Source organism: Pinus tabuliformis, chromosome 5_2, assembly GCF_031772625.1.
Source record: "Pinus tabuliformis cultivar Carrire ecotype Pingquan chromosome 5_2, CPIR1, whole genome shotgun sequence".
Taxonomy (NCBI): domain Eukaryota; kingdom Viridiplantae; phylum Streptophyta; class Pinopsida; order Pinales; family Pinaceae; genus Pinus; species Pinus tabuliformis.
The window spans coordinates 522,974,760-523,000,579 of NC_142306.1; the positions used below are offsets into that span (position 1 = coordinate 522,974,760).

The window sequence follows — 25,820 nt, forward strand, 5'->3', positions numbered from 1 at the left end:
TTGGCACTACGCGTTATGCATGCTCGTTGGTGGGGTACACAAAAGGATAGCTTCGCTGACTAGAAGGAATACAAGTGAATGATGAAGTTGAGGTTTGGATATGTTAATACCCGTATGACTGAAAAATACAGTGGGAAGGATGATCTGCGTGTGCATTTGGCGTGGTGGACTAAAGCATGGGGCGAAGAGCCACAACAGGAATGGGTACATATCTTTTGTCACACCTTAGAGACTATTCCAATGAATTGGTACTTGGAAACAGAGCTATGTCATGGGACTACTGAATGGGATATCTTGAGGGAGAGTTTCTTATTAACCTTCAACTTTGAGAATGGATTTGAGTGCATTGATGAAGCACTCCAGGAACTTAAAGCTACTAACTTTAGAGCACCTGTAGAGCTGGTACAATGGGTTCAAACGGATTTGAGTACCCAGTTGTGCCATGTGCTAGAATGCTACAATGTGACTACAAAAGAAGAAGAAGAAGATCTGCAAAAAATCAATATTTCGGAGACCGAAGGATAGTGTGAGGTTGAAGGTCCTAAAGGAGCGAACCCTGATATATCAAAACCTTTGAAAACTAGAAAATTAAACATTGGGTCTGATGCGTAGCCTAAGTTTGCAAAGATAGGCAATTACTGGGATGAAGATACAGTTGATAAAATTGTGGAGCTAGTACACGAATACCAAGGCTTGTTTCCTACCAAGTTCTCAGACCTGAAAGGAATAGTAGGGGGTCTGGGAGTTATGAAGATCACTTTAAAGCCTAATGTGAAGCCCATGATATAGATACCCTACCACCTAAATCTGAAGTATAAGGAGAAGGTGCGCAAAGAGCTAGACAAAATGATGGAAGCTAGAATTATTGAGCCAGTAGAAGAATCTGATTGGGTGATCCCTATGGTTGTTCAAGAGAAGAAGCATCAAGGTGAAATCAAAGTATGCATAGACCTAATAAATCTCAATGATTCATGCATTCATGACCCATTTCCAACACCATTTACAGATGAATTTTTGGAGAATGTTGGAGGATAGGAAGCTTATTCATTCACTGATGGGTTCTCAAGGTACCATCAGATTAAGATCATGCCGGAGGATTGCAGCAAGATGACCTTCGCAATAGAGTGGGGATGCTTCCAGTACATAGTAATGCCATTCGAGATAAATAATGCGCCCAAAATACTTTTAAGGGTTGTAATTGCAGCGTTCAAAGAATTCATCGATAAATTCTTAGAAGTGTATTTTGGCAACTCCATTGATTTTGGATTGGTAAAGTGCCATGTTGCAAGTCTACGCCTTATGTTGGATACATGTCGCAGATACCAAATTCCTCTGAGATTGAACAAATGTATCTTTTGTGTGACTTATGTGATATTGATCGGTTGTGTAGTCTGCAAGCAGGGATTAATGGTTGATCCAGTAAATATTGCAGTGATTGTCAATTTAGAGGCTCTGAAGAATGTAAAGCAACTGCGCACAACGCTTGGCCACACCGGCTACTATAGAAATTTTATCAAGGCTTATGCACAAAGAACTATGCTAATGGATAAATTTTTGAAGGACCTGACTTTCTATTGGGATGAAGAGTGTCAGTGCATTCTAGATGTATTATATGAAAAGATGGTGACTATGCCCATTTTGGTATTCCTAGACTAGAAGAAATAATTTCAAGTTCACGTGGATGTCTCCTCTATTACGTTGGGTGTGGTATTGACCCATCTAGGTGAAGGCAAGATAGATCACCGTATAGCCTTCACGAGAAGGAAATTGTCAAAGGCCGAGAAGAACTATTCAACTACACAGCGCAAAGGATTGGTGATGGTATACGTGCTGTAGAATTTTTGACATTACCTATTAGGCGCGCATTTCAGAATTCATGTAGATCACTCTGCACTTAAGTACCTGTTCAACAAGCCTATATTGGGGGGAAATATTTGTAGGTGGTTATTTTTGTTTCAGGAATATGGCTTTGAGGTGATTGTGAAGCCTCAGTGGTTGAATTTGGGTCCATATCATCTATCTAGAATTGAGACAGATGAAGAACCTACTAATTTGGAGGAAGGATTTCCAGATGTGCAACTCTTCATTGTACGCATCACAGATGACCATTTTGATGATATAATCCAGTTTTTGACTACTGGAATAGCTCCAGAAGGATACTCTACACAGCAAAAAAAGGAGTTGGTGGTCTACGCAGCTGAGTTTTCTGTGATTGTGGGAAACTTATATAAGATGGGCACTAATGAAATACTGTGCTGATATGTTCCATAATTTGAACGATCAAGCATCCTTTTCGACACACATGGAGGAGTGGAAGGAGGACACTACGCAAGCAGAGCAACGGCGCAAAAGATTCTGTGCACAGGATTATGGTGGCCAACAGTGCATAAGGATTCTAAGGCATATTGTAGGGCATGTGATTCTTGTCAGAGGGTGGGAAAGTCATCGTGAAGGGACGAATTTACCTTAAATCCTCAAATGTCATTACAGGTGTTAGATAAATGGGAGATTGACTTTATGGGTCCAATACAGCCACTAGGGAAAAAGACGGGTGCGCGGTACATTATTACCGGGATGGAGTATTTGACAATATGGGCAGAAGAACAACCGGTGAAGGATGGAAGCATTGCTGCAGTCACGAGTTTCCTATTTGAGTATGTCGTGACAAGGTTTGGGTTTCCTAAGATACTGATGAGTGATAGGGGTATGCCCTTTCTAAATAAAACTATTGCCATGATGCTTGAAGAATTTCAAGTTTATCATCAAAAGAGTATGCCTTATCATCCTCAAGCAAATGGTACATTTGAAACATTCAATAAAATTTTGGAAACTACATTGACAAAGGTATGCAATGCACAAGGAATGATTTGGATGTAGACATACCAGTGGTCCTATGGGCATATTGGACGACGTACAAAAAGTTGATTAGCTAGACTCCATTTAGGTTGGTCTATGGGATAGAGGTTGTGACGCCCATGGAGTATATTGTGCCAAGTCTATGGATTTCAACATTAACTAATATGGCGGATCACAAGACTATGGAGGAGCACCTCGCACAGTTGATGGAATTAGAAGAAGACTATGGGGAGGGAATTTCATTGTCTGTCGTTGGTTGGTTACTAGCTGTATTGGAGCTTTCTCCCATTTCCCTTCTGGTGTATCTGAGTCCTGCACGACATGGAAATTCCTCGACTTCGATGGGGTTTATGATGCCTTGGCCTTTGATGCCGAGGCCCTTTCCCTGATACCCCATGTTCTTCAATAGTTTGGATCCAATCACTGTAGTATTTTTTTCAAAGGCAGTGAATTCATCATCGTGAAAATCATATGAAATCAAGGAATCGATTTTTACCTCTGAATAGTGATGGTGCAGCTTTTCCAAGGCCTCATCCTTGGCCTGCAACTGGCATAGTAATCTTTGTTTTTCTTCTGTTGCCTCCTATAGAAGTGCCCTTAGCTTCACATTCTCTTCTTGGATGCGGTGGTTGATCTCCTCAAGTTCTTGGAGTCTTGCTGTGGGGAGTGCCCTTTTTGTTATGTCTATTGAAATCCTTGATTCAAGGCTAGAATCAGACCCCAAATCTATGGGTCCTCCTGCCACAATCCCAAGGGCTACAAACTTCGTTTCATTGCCAGAATCGGACCCAAAGTCAATGGACCTACCTCGCGCAAATCCTGCAGTTGCAACCTTCTCATCTTCCTCTGACTCAGAATCTTGGTTTTGCTACACAGTGGTGACAACCTTCTGCTTCCCCTTTCTGTCATTCCTTTCAGGTCTCAGCTCAGGATGAAACTTCCAACAATTTTCTTCATCATGCCCCTCTTTCTCACAATGTGTACAAGAGGGCTTTGCTCCCCTTCTCTTGGCTACTCTGGTTCTCTTTGGGTGGTCATCCCATTCAGGTTTTCCCATATTTTCCAGATGAATGGCCTTTACACTAGCCGAGTCAATGGTAGTAGGTTTAAACAATAATAATGAATGTCTAATGTAACTATGTAATGGTCCAATATACTTAGTTACTACTTCAGGTGAATCAAGTGCAATGCCAAAATTAAGTGCCTATTTTCTAAACTCCTTGGTAAAGCTTTGAACATCCTGACCTCGGCCTTGCCTTAAATATTGCCAATGCACTAAGGATTTTTTCTTATAACCCAAGGGATAAAATTGTTCCTTTAATGTAGAACTGAAACTAGGCCATGAGGAAAGAAGATTACCCACACTTTTACTGCTTCGCAATTTTCTCTCCCACCAGACGAGAGCGGTGCCACTTAGTTGAAGAGAGGCAAATTGAATCTTTGCTTCATCTTCTTCAATCTGTTGAATCCTACAGTAGATCTCAATCTGCCCAATCCAGTTATTAATATTTTTTGCATTACTTTCACAGTTATACATGGGAAGATCAAATTTGACATCTAATGTAAAGAAAGGTTTCTTAGATGCACCCCTTAAATTTCTATGATGATGATGATGAGAGGAAGAAGAGATTTCACTCATGGAAGGAGAAGGGGGGGGGGGGGTTCTTCTTCACCATTCCCATGCAATGAACCTTGTTCTTCTGCCTTTTTCCCTTCTACTTTCTCCAGCCTTGAAATGATTCAACTGACCAACATTTTCTCCCATTGTATAGAAGGTTTTGTAGAAATTAAGCTCCTCTTCATAACGAGCCTCTTCATCTGCCATGTTTCTCCTTCGATGTGCATGCCCTGCTTCAGCATCGAAAGACTTTAGTTTCCCTTCCCCTCTTCAGAGCCTGTTTCTTCTTAGCATACAAACATGCAATTCACATCTAAAAAAGCCCTGCTTTGATACCACTTGATCCAAGATATTTTGCTTATAGATGTATTAAAGAATTACATGGATAAATTGTAGCTTAACATACAAATTTAATGTGCACATGAGAGAAAAGGAGAAACACATATAGCATGAATGAAGACAACAAGACTTGATAACAGAGTTCGTCCAACTTGGACTACGTCTTCGAGCCCTGCTCGATCAATGGGGAGGCCTTCATTCATTAAGTGGCATGAGAAAGAAGAGTACAAGCATCAGTTACAAAAAAAAAGGAGTTTTATACCTCCATACTGAAAAATGGCCGAAAAAATGCAGAACTCTGATGGAGAAATGGACAACGCCATTCCGTTCATGGTGTCGAGAAATGCTGAAGCCATATAAAATTTGTCAAAAACTGACAAAGTGAAAATCTGGCCTGCCTGCAAAAAATTGCCTTGAATTGCGTGCACTGCCTCCTCTCCTTGGGCACACTGACACGTTGCACTTAAATAAAATAATGGTGACAGATTCTTCAAGGATTCTATTGTGGCACATTGGTTGAGGATCCAATTAATAGAAGGGAGGTATGGTGGTCAAATCCTGCCTCCTCCTTTTTTATACATCGAATCAAATCCTTTTCTTAAATTAAAATGTTTGGTTGGGCCGGGCCCACCTTGGACAGCCTGCCCACCATACCCACCTCCGGTTGGTCCTGTGCATTAAGTGGTTGGTTGTTTGTTAACGTGGGTTGGGTTTGTGCCCCAAGGGTCGGCCCACCAAACTCCCGGGCCTTTTTATTTATGGTGGTTCCGTTGGGATGATTGATGGACCCGTGGGAGGGGTCAGGGGTCTTGGCCCTCCCCTACACCAATTATTTTATATTGTTATATGGCATGAGTTGGGGTGGTGGGGTTTGTGGCCAGCCACCCTTTTTTTATATTTTTTTTTGTTATATTAAAACAAAGTGTGCTTTTTTGGAAATTCAGTTTTGGACTGAAGGAGTCATTGTAATGAGGCAATAATTTTGCCCAGAATATGGTTGGAGTTGACCGGATTCCGTCCGCCGGAAAAAGTCCAAATTGTGTCTTTGTTAATCCCGCCTAGTGAGAAAAAAGTCAACCCAACTTTGACTGCCTCTATCTCCTTCATCTCGACTCGGATTGGAGTGTCATTCACACCATTGGAATCAAGGCGACGAGCACTTCGATCTGATGTCAAGTTAATCATCTTTCTGCCACTTTGAATTTTGAGCCTTTTCCATGCCACTGGTGTTTGGAGATCCACCTAGATCAATTATATTCAAATATTATAATCAAGTGTAGTGACAAAAGGAACCATAATTTAGTCAAGATGAGGTGTGGCAGCATAGATAAGAAAAACAATGCCACTGAAATGATTGGTCGCAACTGGGTATAAGAATGTCTCACTAGGAAGAAAGCCTCATATGATTAGAAAGCTTGCAAAAATAGGTGGGTTAATGACTTGACAAACATTAAGTTACCTTGGAGTAGTGTCAAATAGGGAATCAAACTTGACTACCTAGTGTACTGCAATATACTACTATAAGAATCCTATCTATGTTTAGTACATAAATTCAAATTGTACTGTAACATACCTAAGGATTATCTTTTTGATCTATCTCACACCCATCTAGCAAGAAACCAGAAATGTACTTCCATCCAAAAGCATCACACTCCAAATCAACATCCAACAGTTTGTCCCATAAATACTTCATGCCCCATCCCCAAGGAAGTTGGGGAACCTTAACAAAGAAACTATACTAGAGATCACCACCCGGATTCGATCATCCAACCATCCTATTACCTAAAGTTCCCACATCCTAGCATCAACTACAGTATATTCAGTCCTACCTCACCTCCAAGATTTAAACTTTAAATAAATCTTTGTCAACCCTCCATGGGAAATAATTAAGATATGAAATAAGTGACTTCTCATAGCTGCAAGGAAAGTTGAAACTCAAATATCTTGAATATTCTAGGAGACCATTTGACTTCAAAAACATATTCACGCTATGTTCTAAAGTATTTCCCTCATTAGCCCACAAATCTTTTCTGATCTGAATAAGGTAGAACACTTTTATAATAGTCAACTCCAGAAAATGCAGATGAGGTGATGATAGATAAGTTATTGCACTTTCTTCCTTCTAAAAGTTTACTGCATAATCAAGCCTAGGTCAATTGATAAATGCAGGGAGAGCCTTTTTAGAACTGCTCCAACTAGGTGACCATGCCCTTGAAAAATGTACATTGTTGGCCTTTTCAAATTCATCCTCCAGGTTTGGATCATCTGATGGGTCATTAGACACTTCACCTAAATATATATGACCATGCATTTACTAAGCATATCATTAAACAACTAACACAGGTAGAGCTAGAAACGCAAAAAAATAGGAAACTATGCAGCCCAATATTTAATGTTTTGAGATTTTGGAATGTGTTAGTGTTGAGCTCTAGCGAGGTGTTTTCACCTTGATCTTAGTAAAATACGATAGCGATAAACCATCATTGTATATGGTTATGTTATGCATCACTAATTGTTCACTATTTATAACTTAAACTTAAGTGAAAAAGGGCGATGTGCAAGCAAAAATACTACAAAACACCATGCAATAAGATAATAATTGGTATACTGGCCTTCCATCTTGTCAAATGGATGTGAATAATATAGTATTAAATGGACAGAACGAAAACACAGTAAGCTGATATTAGCTTACTGCATGGTGTTTAGAATTTTCCATTTGCAAGTCGTCAATTCATTACAATAGTACTTGCTACATCATTGTTCCAATTCTTGTTAGACCATGAATGTCAAATTGTAGGATAAATATTTTGTCCAGGACTTGTCACACAAATGTTGGATCACAATGTATACTATGGCATTGATTATGATAAGATTGGTGTGATTCCACCAGCTGTGAAAAACACTATATAATTTTAGCATATCAGAGAGTACAACTGGATGACCATAAGGGTGAGCCCGAACTTATCTCGAGGCTCAGAGGTAGGATTATAGACTAATCATGAATCTAGTATGTGCCTCTAGCGTGCTTAATCCTTACTAGTTGTTCACAAGCAGTTTCATTACATTTTCCATATGAAAGGCTACTAATTATATTGTTTGATGGATGTGGGACAAACAATGATACACCTTTTGATAGAGATCATTGCTCAAGTATTCACCAGTTATAATTGAACCTAACTAGCAACTGATTAGCACTTACTTGAAGGCACCTTAAGTAGTTTGATCACCTGAGAAAATGTAAAGATAATGCTTCCTATCTTAATTTTTAACAAATATATATATATATATATATATATATATATATATATATATATATATATATATATATATATATATATATATATATATATATATATATATATATATATATATATATATATATATTTCAAAGAAAAACTTATCTATTAGAGAAATTCTTTACAATCAACATTGATAGATTTGAATTCAATGGACATACCACTTATTGACCGGAATTTCAAAATATTGAACTTATGGTAACAAAGTTCATTATACCAATACGTTTATAATCATCTGAAATATAGAGGTCCTATTCTTTAGAGACATTATAGGAAGGTTGAAATTTTTCTCGTAGATTGTTGTTAGCTATCAACACCTATCGAGAAAAGCTCAATTCATACCATTTCTACCACGCTATTCCATGGAACTTGTATTATTTTCAACTTTTCATACATCCAAAAAATATGTTCTTGGAAAAAAGTGAATTATTGTATACCTTTCTCGATTTTTTGGATCCAAATTAATTCAAAATGCATAAACATTGAAGAAATATATTGTAGTCAAATGTATGGTTTGACACACAAACACCACAACCCAAGGATGAAGGAAGGCATTAGATTGATTTATGGACTATTGGTAGATTTATTTTGAACTCCCTCCTATACAGTTGATTGACTGTGTCCAAGAATCAATCTAGTTATCTAACCTTACTATTATATATTGGTATTGTCCCATAAAAGCATTCACACTTTTAGCTTGTATAGAATAAAACAAAGCAACCATCACGAATGGTTCATTGGACTGTTGGTGATGTCAATGGAGTATTAATTTGTCCAAAAAGGGTTCCATTCTCACTATGGTCTCTACAACCCAAATGGCATATCTCAAAAAAGGATGAAGCTTGGAGGCATGTCCCAGACAATTTTGGCAAAATCAACATCAAATCCAAAAAAGTCCATGGTATGCAATGTAGTCCATAAAATTTGAAGGAAAATCATAAAATACAAAAGGGAGGGAATCATTTGAGTGGACGAAGTGAAAGAAATTGCTAAAAAACAAAGGTATAATCAAAGTACATTTACAACAAGAGAAGGAAAACTAACTGATGAGAAAAAAGGGAAAAATGTTGGCATTATGATACAGGTGTTGTCCTTGATGGCAACGCACAAAGATGAGAATACATAGTGCAACAGGTTAATAACAAAGGATTACATATCAGACTCTAGAGATTGAAGAAAGAGAGTGGTTTAAGAAGTATACACTAGTTCACTTTGTCCAAGAAGTGTATACACGTGGGTTAATAGAACAAAACGAGCGTATACATATACATGCACTCCCACAGGAGGAAAAGCACATACATGTTGGAAAAACAAGCTTTTGGTCTGAGGTATTTGGTCCAAGGTATTTTGGTCCAAGGTATTGGTCCAAGGTATTTGGTCTAAGGTATTGACCCTAGGTATTTGGTCCAAAGTATTGGTTCTAAGTGGTTTTGGTCCAAGATATTGAGAAAGGCCTAAAACTATATAAGCAGGAGAAGATCATTCAGCCAATGTGTTCAAGTATTGAATATATTATGCAGTGTTAGATCAAATACGTAGGTTATGGGTTTCTGATGCTTTGCTTGATCTGAAATAAGGATACACCTATGTGGTTGATGGTGGATGATGGATCAAGATCACAAGGCCTGGAATGAATTATCATTATGTGGTTTGATCCTGGATAGTCTAGATCTAAATATTAATGCACGTTTTATTCTGTAAATGTTATGATCTAGGTATGACTGAAGTCTGAAATAGATGTGAAGTTTTAAGTTAGTATTTGCATATCTATAAGTTGATTCCCTTTGGTAAAAGCGCATATACATGTTGGTTTGTCACATCCAAGTAGCGTATACATTATGAAATATGATAATTGAAGTTGTAGTTGGCTCTGGTTGTTATTGTAGAGTTTTGGGTTCTACTCTGTGTTCTGGTGATTGTGTTCTGGTGACAGTGTTCTGAATGTTCAGATTGATTGATTGATTCAGTTGTGGTTGATTCAAAGATTGATGATTGAGTTTTAGTGATTCGTTGATGCAAATGTATATGATGGTTGTATTGTAGTTGTGATTGATTTTGAGCTTCAATGTTACTAATGGGTCCATTATGAAAATTTGATGAAACGAGGCTTTCAGATTGTGGTGTTGTGTTCCAGGAGTATCTAGTCTAAATATTTATGAAACATTATCCCTTGAGGAAGAGAGAAGGTCGTAGTGTTTTGTAGGCTGACACCTACGTACTGGTAAACATATCGGCTAGTAGAAGAGCCAGGGGGTTGGAGCTCCCTTCCAGTAGCAGCTGGAAAATGAGTGAAGGTTGGAGCCTTTTGTAGGCTGGCACCTACATACTAGTAAATGGATCAGCTAGTACAAGAGCTAGGGGGTTGGAGCTCCGTTCTAGTAGTAGCTAGAAAATGAGTGAAGATTGGAGCCTTCTGTAGGTCGGCACCTATGTAGTAGTAGATGGATCTGCTAGTACAGGAGCTAGGGGTTGTATCTCCCTTCCACTAGAAGCTGGAGAATGAGAGAAGGTTGTAGCCTTCTATAGGTGGGTTCCTACATACTAGTATGAGTCTGCACCAATACAATATTGTAACAAAAATTTTCTTATATTAAAAGAAGACAGCAACAGGTGGTTTTTGTGCAGCATTGGGTTTCTACCTTAAATCTTGGTGTTCATGTGTGTTGCTTATGTGTGATGGTTTATTCTGTTATTAATGTACATGGTTACTGTGTATATGGTTAATTAAGTACCTGTAGAATCAAAGTAGCATAACACTATCCAAGAACATAGATATATTATCATAAACAATATAGGATCAGATGTACATTGACCACAAAAATGCATAAATCATCAATCATACAAGAATGTGGAGGAAAACTTGAATAGCTTTATTGATAATCAAGAAAGAGCAAAGAGGATTACAACCAATTTTTGTAACCCAACATCATCCTCTCAGCAAGAAAGCCCTTCTTCACCTCATGAAAAGCTTAGATCACCCAACACTATGATATTGCACCAAGAAACCAACAACACTTCCTTACAAGATACAAAATTCCAGCCTCTGGATCTCTGGGATGAGGGATCCATATATAGATGTCTGCAAGGGAGGTGAGTCAACTTTTGATATTTGATTAGTGTCTTCTCTCTGATAGTTCTTGATTCCACTTGTAGATTGATGATCTCTTACTCATCCCTAGTTGAATTCAGAGAGGCAAGTGTCACAGGAGATCGAAGGTTTCTGGAAGATTCCATGCTCCACCACCTTGCCGATTGACCTTGCCATTTGTCTCTTCTCGCCCATCACACCCCATATAAGGGTTTTTTGACATGCATCGCACCTACTGTGTGTATTTAGGTGGGATGCAACGCACTTTTCCTATGGAGCAGGTGAAATGGTCCAGTTTTGACTAGTTCTGAGTAGTTTTTCATGGAGAACTTCTGGGAGATGCTGTAATCAGTTGACCTTGTTATTTTAGGGGTTGGAACAACACATTAAGGAACTTAGGAGCCCTTGGTCTATGGAAATTTATGCTTGGGGTTGCAGTGCCCAAAAATGTCTATAACAATTGCCCCCTAAAGCATGAGGTCGTTAATCTTTTGATGTCGGGTGAAATACTTTATCATGAGGATCCGAAATTTTTTCGAGCTGGAAGGAAACCTGTAATAAGATACAATACAATACATTATCTTCATATTATTTTCATGATCTAGCTGAGGTGGGCATTCCCATGCTCATCTTTATAAATTCATTTTCATGTACATAGGACAGACAATCGTCTGAGTGTAGACTGATGATTCTGGTAGAGACATCATCCCTTAGGTTGAATGATTATCTGTGCAGCAATGACGTACATTTGATGACTTTATTTTCCTGAATATATATTGCAGGCCATATGGATGAAACTAGATCCAGGGTCTTCAATCTCATTCGATCTTCACTCAATAGTACAAGTCGATCCATGTGAGAGATGTTCTAGAGTCGAACATGGAAAGACATCGCCTGATTACCAGCCAATGATGTAAGTTGTTAATAGGCGCGAGAGGAATCATCGATAATGATAATGATCTTCAAGGTACTGCAGTACAATTCATGTGGTGTGAATAAGGTACTTGGAATCGAACACCACACAAAAACTTTCGGTCGAATGTCATTGATGTAAAACTGTCGCCGGAAGTGAGAAACTTGCCATTGAGGCATGCAAGCTTCAAAGTACTGAAAGGGTTGTTCCTAGATCGACTTCTTGGATAATGAGCTGATGTCAACAAGAAGAAATCTGTCATAGGGGGGCCTTAGTGAATCCCACATCAATGACACGGAATGGAGCAAATGATTTTAATGGAGGTGAAAACGATCTGGTGATACACGGTTCAGGGTGGCGGTCATGAAAGAATGGAGCGAAAATGTATTATAGTGGGTGAGACATAGGTGAATTCTCTGAGCGACTTCTCTTGAACATATCGGCGACACTGACATGATGGATTGGTAGCATTAACCCCAAGTGTGGATGGTGTGATGGAACCATGGTGATGTGACCAGTGAATGCAACAACCCAACCCGACTCGGATGCGGAGTGAAAGTGTCATGTTTAAGAGCGACTTGCTACCAACAAAGTTTCTTTAAGTTTTCTTCCCAATTTTTCCCCAGTCATTGTTGAACAGTACCTCTTTATTTTTGTCAAGCTTGAGTAGGATAACATATGCTTGTTCTATAATTTTCCCTTTGAGCAAACCCATCGCTATGTTTTAACGAGCCTAGCGATAGTGAAACTCGTTCTTGTCTGTTATGGACAAGTTTGTCACTATTAGGTTTAAACGAGTTTAATGACAAAGATAACTCGGTCCTTTTCAATTTTAGAGAGTCTAAAAAGGGACATAAAGGCAAATCCAAAAATCCTTTTTCGTCATCTAATCCCTTAAGTCTGAAAAAGTATAAAATAATACGAAAGGGATGAATTTTCGGTAATTTTAACAAGCTGAACAAAACAAGCGCTCGATCTTTTTGTGTAATAATCCCTCAGGTCCAAAAAGATTAAAATCTAAAGGAGGGATAGCACTTCCGGTCACTTTAACGAGCTGGAGAGGCCAATCTCTCGGTAATATTTTCATATTTTATGAGTCAGTTGAAAAGAGCTTAAAGGAGACTCGTTTTTTGAGGAACGAGTGATAGATTAGGGTAGCAGCTAATTCTAGGTAAGGTTTGGAATTTTCCAATCACGGCAGCGTCACAAGGATGGCTAGCAAGATCACTCTTCGTAGTTGTTCCTCAAAAGGGGTAAACAATCAAGTGGAGGTGAATGATCGGCCAATACAGAGTGGAGGTGATGATGAGAACACGACCAAGGCTTCAAAGGCTAAAGTAATACATTCATGATGGTTATTTACCGAAAATTGGTTCATTTTTTATTTTAAAATGAGCTTAAACTCTGGAGGAACATTTGCTCATTGCTTATATTTATTTTTTAACGAGCTTGAATTCTGCGTTAAAACTGCTCGATCCAATCATATAATAAGAATGTCTCATCCAAAAATAGAATTTTTTAAAGCTTTTCCCCACATCCTTTCTTTATGCAAGTTAGGAAATGACCAATCCTACGAGTTTAAAGGGTTAGAGGGCCTATAAATTATAAAAAATAAATGGTCGCTCTTCGCTTGCATGCCAAAAGGTTTGCATGCCCCCAGGTATAGTGAAATAGAGTTTCGAGGTTACCCCTCAATTTGCAGACAAAACATTTGTTTTATCGGGAAAGGCCTACCTTTTTCAGGTTACCAAAGATTGTTATATCTGTACCACAAACAAAACACTTCTTCGGCGATGTCTAGCAAAATAGACAAAGGTGAGTGGCGCAGATGCCTCCACTCACATAACTTTGACGAGGGAATATTATTCCAGTCTAATCCCATTTTCCTAAACGGATGGGTGTGTCAAACTAGTCATATATCCTTCGCGGAATCCTACCCTATACCTAAAGCTTTACAGTCGTGGCAGACCAGGGTGCATGCCCCCTCGATTTCAGTCATATCCTCTGAATCACTCGTGCTCATCAGGAGGACGAACTAGGGATTGATGAGGCATTCCTTGCGTGAAAAGACCATTCAGGGTTGGTATATGACTTTTTTCTATGTGTGAACCGGGAAATGAAAGTTGGTCTATGAGCTTGACCACTCTCCCTTCATGCAAAAAACACATTACTCTAAAGAGTGAGGAGACGACGACTCCCATGCAATAAATATAGTCTCGCCCAAGGAGTAGATTATAATCCAGGGGTCCTTGGACTACCATTACGTTCATGTGAACGGTTTTCCCTCTCAATGTTAGCAGCACATCGGGAAGGATCCCTAATGGTCGACTGTGTTACAGGGAAAAGTGTCTATTTAGAACTGCTCTATCCCACTAAGGTGTGACAGATGCCTTAGAAACAAATAGAGAAAAACTACTTTTGTTTTTTCTTTATGAATTATAGATAGAGAGGAACAGAAAGACCAACCTCTATCTTGTGCTAATCCTTCGGTTCGATCCCTCTCTTCTTTGATAGTCCTCAGCTACCTGCTCCCTTGCACGCCCAACTTCACAAAGTACCTGTAAGATCACAGAAGCATAGCACTATTCAAAGACATGCATCTATAATCATAAACAATCTAGGATTAGATGTACATTGACAATACAAATGTAACAAGCATCAATGATACAAAAGCATGGAGGAAAACTAAAATATTTTTTATTGATAAACAAGAAAATATCCAGGAGGAGTTACAACTAGTTGTTCCGACCCAGCATCAACCTCCTAGCAAAGAAGCCCCTCTTCACCTCAAACAAAGCTTAGTTCACCCAACAATCTGATGTTTGTCTCTCTAAACCAACAACAATTCCTTACAATGCGCAGAATTCTAGCCTCTGGATCTCTAGGATGAGGGATCCATATATAGCTATCTGTAAGGGGGATGAGTCAGCTTCTGATTTGATTAGTGTCTTCTATCTGATAGTTCTTTCTTCCACTTGGAGGGTGAAGGCCTCTTACTCATCCTTGGTCAAATTCAGTGAGGCAAGTGTCACAGGAGAAGATTCTGGTAGCTTCCATTACCTCTCCACCTCGCGGAATGTCACTGCCATTTGTCATTTCTCACCCATCGCACCCCACAGAAGGGACTTTTGAAATGCAATGAACCCTCACAGTGTATTTAGGTGAGATGCAACGCACTTAGCCAGTGGAGCAGCTACAATGATCCTGGTTTGACCAATTCTGAGCAGTTTCTCATGGAGAACTTCTGGGAGAAGCTGTAATCTGTTGACCTTGTTCCTTTAGGGGTTAGAACAACACTTTTAGGGACTTAGGAGCCCTTGGTTTATGGACATTTCATGCTTGGGGTTGTAGGGCACAAAAATGTCTATAACAGTTGCCCCCTAAAGTATGAGGCAGTTAACCTTTTGGTGTCGGGTGAAATGCTTTATTATGAGGATCCGAAGTTCTTTCAATGTTGGGAGGAGACTTGTAATAAGATACAATACAATACATTATCTTCATACTATTTTCATGACCTAGCTGAGGCGGGCATTCCCATGCTCAGTTTTATAAATTCATTTTCATGTACATAGGACAGACAATCGTCTGAGTGTAGACTGATGATTCTAGTAGAGCCATCATCCTTTTGAGTGGATGATTATCTGTGCAGCAATGATGTACATTTAATGTCTTTATTTTCCCTGAATATATATCGCAGCCTGGATGGATGAAACTAGATTCAGGGTCTTCAATCTCGTTCGATCTTCACTCAAAGTACAAGTCGATCCATGTGAGAAATGTTCTGAAGTCGAACATGGAAAGACATCGCTTGATTACCAGTCAATGATGTAAACTGTTAACAAGCGCGAGAGGAATCACCGATAATGATAATGACCCTCAAGGTACTGCAATACAATTCACGTGGTGTGAATAAAGGACTTGGCATCGAACACCACGCAAAATCTTTCGGTCGAAGGCCATTGATGTAAACCTTTTGCCGGAAGTGAGAAACTTGCCATTGAGGCATGCAAGCTTCAAAGTACTGAATGGGGTGTTCCTAGATCAAATTCTTGGATAATGAGCTGATGTCGACAAGAAGTGATCTGTCATAGGAGGGCCTTAATGAATCCCACATCAATGACACAGAACGGAGCAAATGATTTTAATGGAGGTGAAAACAATCTGGTGATATAAGGTTCAGGGTGGCGGTCATGAAAGAATGGAGTATAATGTATGGTAGTGGGTGAGACACAGGTGAATTCACTGAATGACTTCTCTTGAACATATCGGCGACACTGATGTGATGGATTGGTAGCATTAACCCCAAATGTGGATGGTATGGCGTGACCATGGTGATGTGACTAGTGAATGAAACAACCCAACCCGACTCGGACACAGAGTGGAAGTGTCATGTTCAAGAGCGACTTGCTACCAATAAAGTTTCTTTGAGTTTTCTTCCCAATTTTCCCCAGTCATTGCTGACCAGTACCTCTTTATTTTTTCAAGCTTGAGGAGGATAACATATGCTTGTTCTATAATTTTCCCTTCGGGCAAACCCATCGCTATGTTTTAACGAGCCTAGCGATAGTGAAACTCGTTCTCGTCTATAGACAAGTTTGTCGCTATTAATCTTTTTAACGTGTTTAACGACAAAGATAACTCGGTCCTTTTCAATTTTAGAGAGTCTGAAAAGGAACGTAAAGGTAACTCCAAATTTCCTTTTTCGTCATCTAATCCCTTAAGTCCGAAAAAGTATAAAACAATACAGAAGGGATGAATTTTCGGTACTTTTAACGAGCCGAACAAAACAATTGCTCTATGTTTTTGTGTAATAATCCCTCAGGTCCAAAAAGATTAAAATCTAGAGGAGGGATAGCACTTCCTGTCCCTTTAACGAGCTGGAGAGGCCAATGGCTCGGCAATCTTTTCATATTTTACGAGTCAGTTGAAAAGAGCTTAAAGGAGACTCGTCTTTTGAGGAACGAGTGATAAAATGGGTAGCAGTTGATTCCAGGTAAGGTTTGGAATTTTCCAATCACGGCAGTGTCACAAGGATGGCTAGTGAAATCACTCTTCGCAACTATTCCTCAAAATGGGTAAACAATCAAATGGAGGTGAATGATCGGCCAATGAAAAAGTGGAGGTGACGATGCAAACATGACCAAGGCTTTAATGGCTGAAGTACTACATTCACGATGGTTATTTACTGGGGAATAGTTCATTTTTTAATGAGCTTAAATGCGGGTGGAAACATTTGCTTGTGTCTTATGTTTATTTTTTAATGAGCTTGAACTATGTGCTAAAACTGCTCGATTGAATGGTCCCTTTTTTATTTTACCATAAATAGTTCTGTCCTTTCAAAGATTGTATTGTATTTTCAATTGCTTCATCAAACTAGTCAGAAATGAACAATATATGCTTGAAAATGAGTTAGAACACCAATATTTTACTTTGAACTACGTAAAAAGTAATGAAAAAGTGTTTTTACCTCTCTTTTACCATTTCTTTTGAACTTTGGTTTGTTGGAGCTTTAGAGGTGCTTTCCCCCCTTGATTTTCATCAGCTGATTTCGGGGATTCTGTGGATGATTCTCGGCGCCGTTTGGACCAGGTAGGAGCTGAACCTGAGCTCTTTCATTTCATGGTTTTCATTTTGCATTTTGAGCTTGATTCCTAGCTTTTCTGAGCCCCTGGGGTTTGAAAAGCTCGTTCTGTCTTCAGCGCACCCTCTGTGTATCAAAAGGTGCATTGAATGTTGGCCATTCTAAAGGCCATCTAACATGCAATGCACCCAGAGTACTGCTGCAGGTGCGATGGGCACAGAGAAGGAATTCTGTGCACAATTTTTGATGGAAATTTTGCCTGTTTCTTGCCAAATTCAGGATCTAACTCTTCTCTTGTTTTTTTTTCAGAGATCTTTGGAGCAAGATGACCATTACATGGCGAGAACGTGAGCATGAAGAAGAGGACATGCTTGCCCTACATGATCGAGTTACAGTAAACGCACTGCGGAACTGTGGCTTGCTGAAGTTTTTCCGCATTTCTAGCATGAGACAACAGATCAACTTACTGCAGTATTTTCTCGATGCTTGGGATCCTACCAACCAGGTTTTCCAGATCAGGGGAAAATCTATCCCCTTGACTGTAGTAGACATCTATTTCTTGACTGGCTTGTCAAGGCGGGGTGCCCCCATCTCTTTATCAGGTTCGACCCGAGGAGGTGACTCGGTGAGAGATTATGTTCGCCGGTACTGCAGAGAAGGATCTCAGCCGAGTAAAGACGGCAAGATCATCATCCGTGATGTCACTGACAGGTCCCTTAGGACTATTCTGTTTACTTTTGGTAGGATGGCCGGTGGTGCGGCTCTTCATGTAGCCAACCGATCTTATATGCAGTATGCCTTGGAATGCCTCCAACCGAAGGTGTTCAACTGGTGCGACGCAGTACTTCTTGTGATGAAAGAACAATTGACCAAGATAAAGAGCGAGAGGTTGAAGAACTTTGGGTATGGTTCTATTTTGACCACCTTTGCCTTGGAGAAGATACCACTGATGCAGCCACAGTACATTGCACTCGATTTACCTTCTCCTACTGAACCACGTATGCAGAGATGGGTTGACCACATGTCTAGGCATGCTGGCCAGTCTCAGATTTCATTTTCTGATACCTTCTTCAGGTGGTTTGATCGTCAGGAGATGGTTTATTCCGAGTATCCATATGCTGGCATGGACTTTCGGGGTGATCCAGATTTGGTACTGCCGGATGGTGAACAGTGGGGCGCCATTGGTAAAATTTTTTGACCATATTCCTGTTTATCATTTCTTATTTATAATATCCTTGTGCTTTATTCTATCAAGACTTTAATCAAACTCATGTGTACATGCAGATGTTGGTCCTGTCCGTCCAGCAGTTCGCCTGAGAGTACCAGCTGCTGCCCCAGCAGGGGAGGCCATAAGAAGGGCTATCCTTTGTGACCTTGACGTGGCCGAGACACTCACAGCATTACAGGAGCAGATTGAGGGCCTCACTCTTGGTATTCCAGATGTGAGGACTGACGAGCTACCTTTGAGGTTACAGCAGCATACTACTGGTGTGCCCAGACGATGGACTCGTCTCTTACGCATGATCGCACAGGCTGTGACTTGCTATCACGAGCATCATTAGACTAGGGTGCCCCCTAGCATTTTGAGTTTTTTGGTCATTTGACCGATTTTGTCTTCGTTACAGAACATTATGTGTAAACCATAAACAGTTATATATACTTTTGATTTTCGGAGTTTTATTTTGGTTAAGTTACATGATCCAAATGTAAACATTGATGGTATGTTTCTTTTTATAAATGTTGTAAATGTCTATCTAACACATAATTTGCTAATGAGTCAGTTAATGTGTTTAAGTTTCTGGAAATGTGTTGATATTGAATAAAATCAAATTGTCTTTCCAAAATCTTAACCCTTAGGAACATGCGATAAATAGCTGGGTTTCGGACGGAATAGATACCAGTGAGTTGTAGTATTACGAGTTGTGAGTCTAGCCTGACAATTAGTCGGCGTATACCATGTGTGATGGCATCAGAGAGAAGTTCTATCAACGCGCTATATTCAGTGATGTTATTTGTTGATCGACCAATACATACCCCTCTGAAACTTACTAACTCGCCCCTCGGATCAAAAATAGCCCAGGCTGCAGAAGATAGGTTCCGCGAACTACGACTCGCTCCGTCGGCATATCCAACACATGACTCCAATAGGTTTGACATCTGCAACAAATGTAAAAAGTGGATTACTTGACCAAAATAAACACTTTAGCGAAAACAAAAACATAACAAAAGCATACAGGTTACCATTACGCATAGTAACGCTTGAGGTACAACCCATTACGAGGTTGCGCCAGTGGAATTCCGTCATAATCCATTAACTCGTAGGCTCCTTTTGCTAACACTCATTTAACAATATAGGGGCCCATCCATAAAGACTTAAATTTACCTGCTCCCAATTTATCGGATTCTTGGTCGTAAAGTAAGACCAAGTCACCTTCTGAGAAGACACGGGGTTTGACATTTTTGTTGAACTACGCCTTGACTTGTTTCTTATGGGCTTCATTAGCCAAAGCGGCATCACGACGAGTTTCATCCAATTGGATTAATTCCAAGAAATGAGCTTCTTCTTCTGAAGTTCCGGGGAGGAGATCAATTGCGAGTTTGAGAGACGAGATTTCACACTGGATTGGTAAGACTGCTTCCAGGCCATATACTAGTTGGAAAGGTGTGAACCCGGTTGCATTCCTTACCAATTTTCTGTAAGCCCACAAAGTTGAGTACAAGGTTAGGTGCCATCTTATTTTGTGAACTCCAATCATCCTTTGCAGCATGTGTTTCAGGACCTTATTGATTGCTTCAACCTGTCTGTTGGCTTGCGGATAATATGGAGTAGAGCTATTGTGAGACAAGCCTAGTTTGGCAACTAATTCGACCATCATGTGATTGTGAAAATGCGATCCATGATCTGTGACTATAACCTATGGTACGCCGAATCTGGCGACTACATGATTGAAAAAGAAGAGGGCAGTTGTTTCACCAGTATTATCTAATGTAGGCATCGCCTCAGCCCATTTGGTAAAATAGTCAACTGCAACTATGATATACCCATGCCCCCTGGTCGAGGTGGGGTTACATGTCATGAAATCTATGCCCCATTTGGCGAATGACCCAACAACAACTATTGGCTGCAGAGGTGCGGGTGGTTTTCATGTTTTGCTATCGAAAATTTGGCAAGCATGGCAACTTCTGACTGTGGTTATGCAATCTTTGAACATTGTTGGCCAGAAGTATCCTGCTCGTAAGATTTTTTACACTGTAGCATATCCAGATTGATGCCCCCCACACGCGCCTGAATGACAATCATTCAGGACTTTTTCAGCTTCCTCATGGGTGAGGCACCTTCTCAGAACTGTATCGATACCGCGACGGTAAAGTGTATCACCGACGATCATGTAGTCTTTTGCTTGGTGTCGAATACGTTTTTGTTAGGAGTGGGAGGTGTTTGGCCTATATTTTTGGGTTTGGAGATAAATGATTATATCCCCATACCACTCATTGCTTGTCGATATCAGAAACAAATTTTCGTCCACGATTGTTTCTTCGGATGTTTCATCATTGGATGACGATGGGAGATCGCACAATAATTCTGCGAAAACTAGAGCTTTCTTCGACTTGGATTTTACAAATTCCAGATCAAACTCTTGTAGGATTGCTATCCATTTTGAATATTTGCCCCCAAGCAACTGTCACGAAAATATATAATTCATGGGGTTGCAATCTGACAGAATGGTAGTTTTCCGAAAGAGGACATAGTGTCGAAATCTCTGTATCGCTTGAACAGCTGCGAGTGCTAGCTTTTCAATGTAAGAATATTTTCTTTCTATATCATTTAGGTTTTTACTTAAATAATATATAGGATGTTCAATTCCATCAACTTCTTGAACTAAAACCATTGCGATGGTCGTATCTGCTGCAGCCAGATACAGGTTAAAATCTTTTTGATAATCAGGAGCGTACATTAATGATGCTTTCATTAGGGATTCTTTTAAAGCATCAAAGGAAGCTTGCGCAACCTGATCCCAGACAAAGGGTACTTCCTTTTTCAAAAGACGTGTATAACCTTTAGCAAGTTCGGCGTAATTTGGAATGAACCTCCTCAGAAAGTTTGCTTTCCCTTGGAGTTTCTGAATCTGAAGCAAATTCGAAGGTGGAGGCAAATTTATGATTTCCTGGACCTTACATGGGTCGAGACGAATCCCATACTTTGAGACTACAAAGCCAAGGAAACGACCAGAACTGACGCAAAATACAAATTTGTGTGGATTGAGTCATATCTTGTAGTGTCGACAACGTAGAAATATCGCTCTTAAATGCTGCGGGTGATCAGTCCGCTTTCGCGAATGAGCCGAAAGGTCGTCGAGGTATGGTTGAACGATGTTTTTGATGTCATGGAAGGCATAATTCATTGCCCTCTGAAACGTCGCCCCTGCGTTCTTTAAACCAAAGGGTAATTTTTTATATGCAAATGTGCCCCATAGACAAATAAATGTAGTCTTTGACTGGTCCTGTAGGCGGATATTTATTTGATTATATCCGGAGAATCCATCCATGAATGAAAAGATTTCGCATCTGGCGCATTCATCAATTATCTAGGCAATGAAGGGTGTAGGGTAGTTGTCTTTTGGAAGAGCTTGATTTACATCCCTATAATCGACGCACACTCTAATTGTTCCTTGTTTTTTCATAACAGGGACAATATTCGATACCCAATCGGTTAGAGGAACCGAGTAGATGAAACTAGCATGGAGAAGTTTTTCAACTTTTTCCTTAATGGCAGCGGCTTTCTTGGGGTGCACCTGCCTTAGCCGTTGTTGTACTGGTTTGACATCTGGATACATCTTAATTTCGTGTTCAACGATACTCGAGTCAATGCCTGGCATTTAACTATATGAGCAAGCAAAGACATCTCTGAATTTGCGAAAAAGAGCGTTATATATTTCCAGTTTTGAAGGAGAACAACATTTGTCAACATAATATTCTCTACAACATCTGTTTTGGTTGAGATATTTATGGTGATAGTCTCTTCAATGTTGGACAAGTTTCGCTCGGAATCCACCGTGTTTACAGTATTTGATAAGAAATCAAAGACTAAAGGATGATAAAGGTCATCTTGAGTATCTTCTCCACAATCCGGGAGAAGGGAACGATGGTGGGAATCATTCCATGGTGTCCCTTCAATTAACATTGATTGGACAATCCCTTCGTCGGTGACATGCACTCGCGACCAAGGATCTGAAGGGGTACCATATTCTTTAGACCTATCTATCCAAACGCTTGATGAGCGTTGATTTGGGTTTGCCTCCCATGCTAGGAACATTGATTGCTACAATATTTCCGTTGGGCTTGGGGGAAAAACCATTGCATGATCCATGTCGATATCGTTTTCTGAGATCTTTTTAGAAGATATCATGTTGCAGGTTCCTATCGACGCTACTTCCGCTAGGTTGATTGGAGGTGGAAGAGCAAAAGTTCCCATTAGTATAGGATCTTTTAATAGGCCTACTCCGATATTTTGAAGCGAATGGGGGCTTCCATGGATCATGGGAATGCTTCCTGTAACTTGAGAACCATTGGGGAGGAAGTTTTGTTGATCGACGATTGTAATCCCTCCTTGAAAGGGAAATGCAATCTTCCTAAAATAGGTCGACACAACAGCCGCCATAGCATATATCCATGGCCTTCTTAGTAGGATGTTGTAATCAAGATTTCCATCAATTACTTCAACATCTATTTCTAACGTTTTCCCTCCTAGTTCAACTTTCAAGTTACTTAGAATACCATATGGGGTATATGTTCTTCCGTCGAATGCTTTTAATGTCGTCGAAGATCGCGACAAGGTTGGAGATCCTAAAATTTTCCAGCAACTCATCGACATAATGCATGTAGATGCTCCGTCATCAATAATTGTTCGATGAACAGTTTTGTTGAGGGCTTTCACTTGAACAAGGAAAGTTAGTTGAGCTGGTCATTGAGGATCGTATCCTTTATGGTCGAAGGATACAAGATTGGAATCCTTTGGGTCTATCCCACCAATGGCTGATAATAAAGCCTGCCTTTGGGATGGGCAATTCTGTAGTACTTCAAGAGTCGACATAGCGGATGGCGATTGGGCCAAATCTTCCACTATATTATAATGTTGTGCCGCTCTAGCGCGGGGATTAAATGTCGACTTGTGTACTACTCCCTTTGGCGGTTTTATTGTCAATTTAGGAATGGTAGGCAGCGCAACTTCTGTCGAAGTTGTTGTCAAACTACTAGGTTGATCTTTATCCTTGTTGTTCGACAGCTGAGGATTCCCATAATCTTTGTTCCTTGTCGATATCAAAGCATCATTTTTCTGTTTTGAAACCGATAACGTTAGCACTTGAGACGGGGAAGCATTTCCACTTTCAACCAGATTTGCTCCTGGATTTGGAAACGGATCAGTTAACACGGTAGAGGTTTTCGAATTCTTTAAGAATTTCTTAAGCTCAGCTCTGTGTGGACAATTTGTGGTCCAATGATCCTCATCGCATATGAAGCATGGATTTTTTGGTTTCCTATCTCCAAGAGGGTTTGAAGAATCTTTTTCAGGTGATGATTCCTCCTGTTTCTTCTTCTTCCCTTTGCCTTTCTTCTTGCTCCCTGGTTGTTTGGTTTCTTTGCCTTTATCTGTCGATACAACATTTACTTCCGAAGCAAGAAGTTCATCTTTTGCATTTTGACTTGAAATCTTACGGGCCTTTTTGGATGTAGAATTTTTTGATTTCGTGTCTGTTGTGCCAATCACGCCATCACCGGCATGAGAGTCATTGTTCGATTTAGGAGGAGGAGGAATTGAGAATTCCGGTCTAGGGGCGTCAGGTATTTTATCGTAGAGCATGCCGGACTGAGTGTAAATCAATTCCAGATATTGTGCACGAGCGATAACTTGCTCTTCTGTTACGACTCCCCCTTTGCCACATCTTTCGTGATGGAAGGCAGTAATGACTTGATAAACCATTCAGCTAAGAGCTGATCGGGGACATAGGTTTTTACCATTCTACGACGACGTCGCCACTCATGTATATGATCAGATATGTGAGTGGTCATTTCCTATTTGAAGTTGGTAAGAAGTTCTGTTCCCGTTTCGTACCTTATTGGTAACTGAAAATGGGTTAAAAAGGTTGTGGCTAAGGTACTGAAGTTTTCGAACGAAGCTCTAGGCAATTCGATGTACCATTTTGCCGCCAGACCCGTTAACGTCCTCTGAAAGAGGCGAAGTCTTATCGAATCATCATTTAGGGTGTTTGATGAACACCATAGATGAAAGTTCATCATGTGATTTGATCGATCTTCACCCGTATTTCCATTAAATTTAGGAATATCTGATGGAAGTTTATGCGGAATCGCTGGCCACCAAGGGGCGTAAGCGATTGGATCGTTTGTTAACCAATTTAAATCAGGTAACTCTAAAGTTGCCACAAAGGGTAACTGTTGATTCAGGTTAGGTGAAGCATACCCAAGATAAGATGGGATTGCCTGAGTAGTTGGTCTTTGCATATCGGCATAATGCATTTGATGCTGGTAACTTTGGTAAGGTTGGTGTGCATGACCATTGTAAAATGGTTGATTTTGACCATTTTGAATATACGGTTGTCCACTATTTGCAAAGATTTGTTGCTCAGAACCTTGGTATACTTGTTGGAATTGCAGTTGTTGGTATTGTACCAGCCATGTGCTATTGACCGATACTAACAGTTTGACCAAGATGAGGGGTAATTGTACCCATCTGAACCTGTGTCATTCCACCAGTCGGCGATTGTGGTTTAGTCGCAGGGTCAAGGGGTTGTTGCATTACAACCTGAGAAACCTGAGGTTGGCATACAACAGGCAGCGCTTGAACCTGTGACACCGTCACAATAGCTGGCGTAGTTGGTATATTTGACATAGGTAAGCATTGTTGCATCGAATATACAACTCTTGGTTGTTGAGGTAGTATTGGTACCCAACCGCTTGAGGTAATTCCAGTATAACCTGAATGTTGTTGTGAACTCCCGTATGTATATCCTCCCGGAGGGGATAATGAAAGGGTATACTGCCCCCCATATGGTGGTAATCCAGAACTCAAGGGAATTGTTTGCCCTTGGGGGCCGGATTGCCCAAATTGACCT

The 25,820-nt window shown here is 40.1% G+C and overlaps 1 pseudogene; it reads right to left on the reverse strand.

Annotated features, from left to right (window-relative positions):
- Positions 1-6,386: 6,386 nt before the first annotated feature.
- LOC149160000 (cryptochrome-1 pseudogene) overlaps positions 6,387-25,820 on the reverse strand; it is a 49,114-nt pseudogene continuing 29,680 nt past the window's right edge.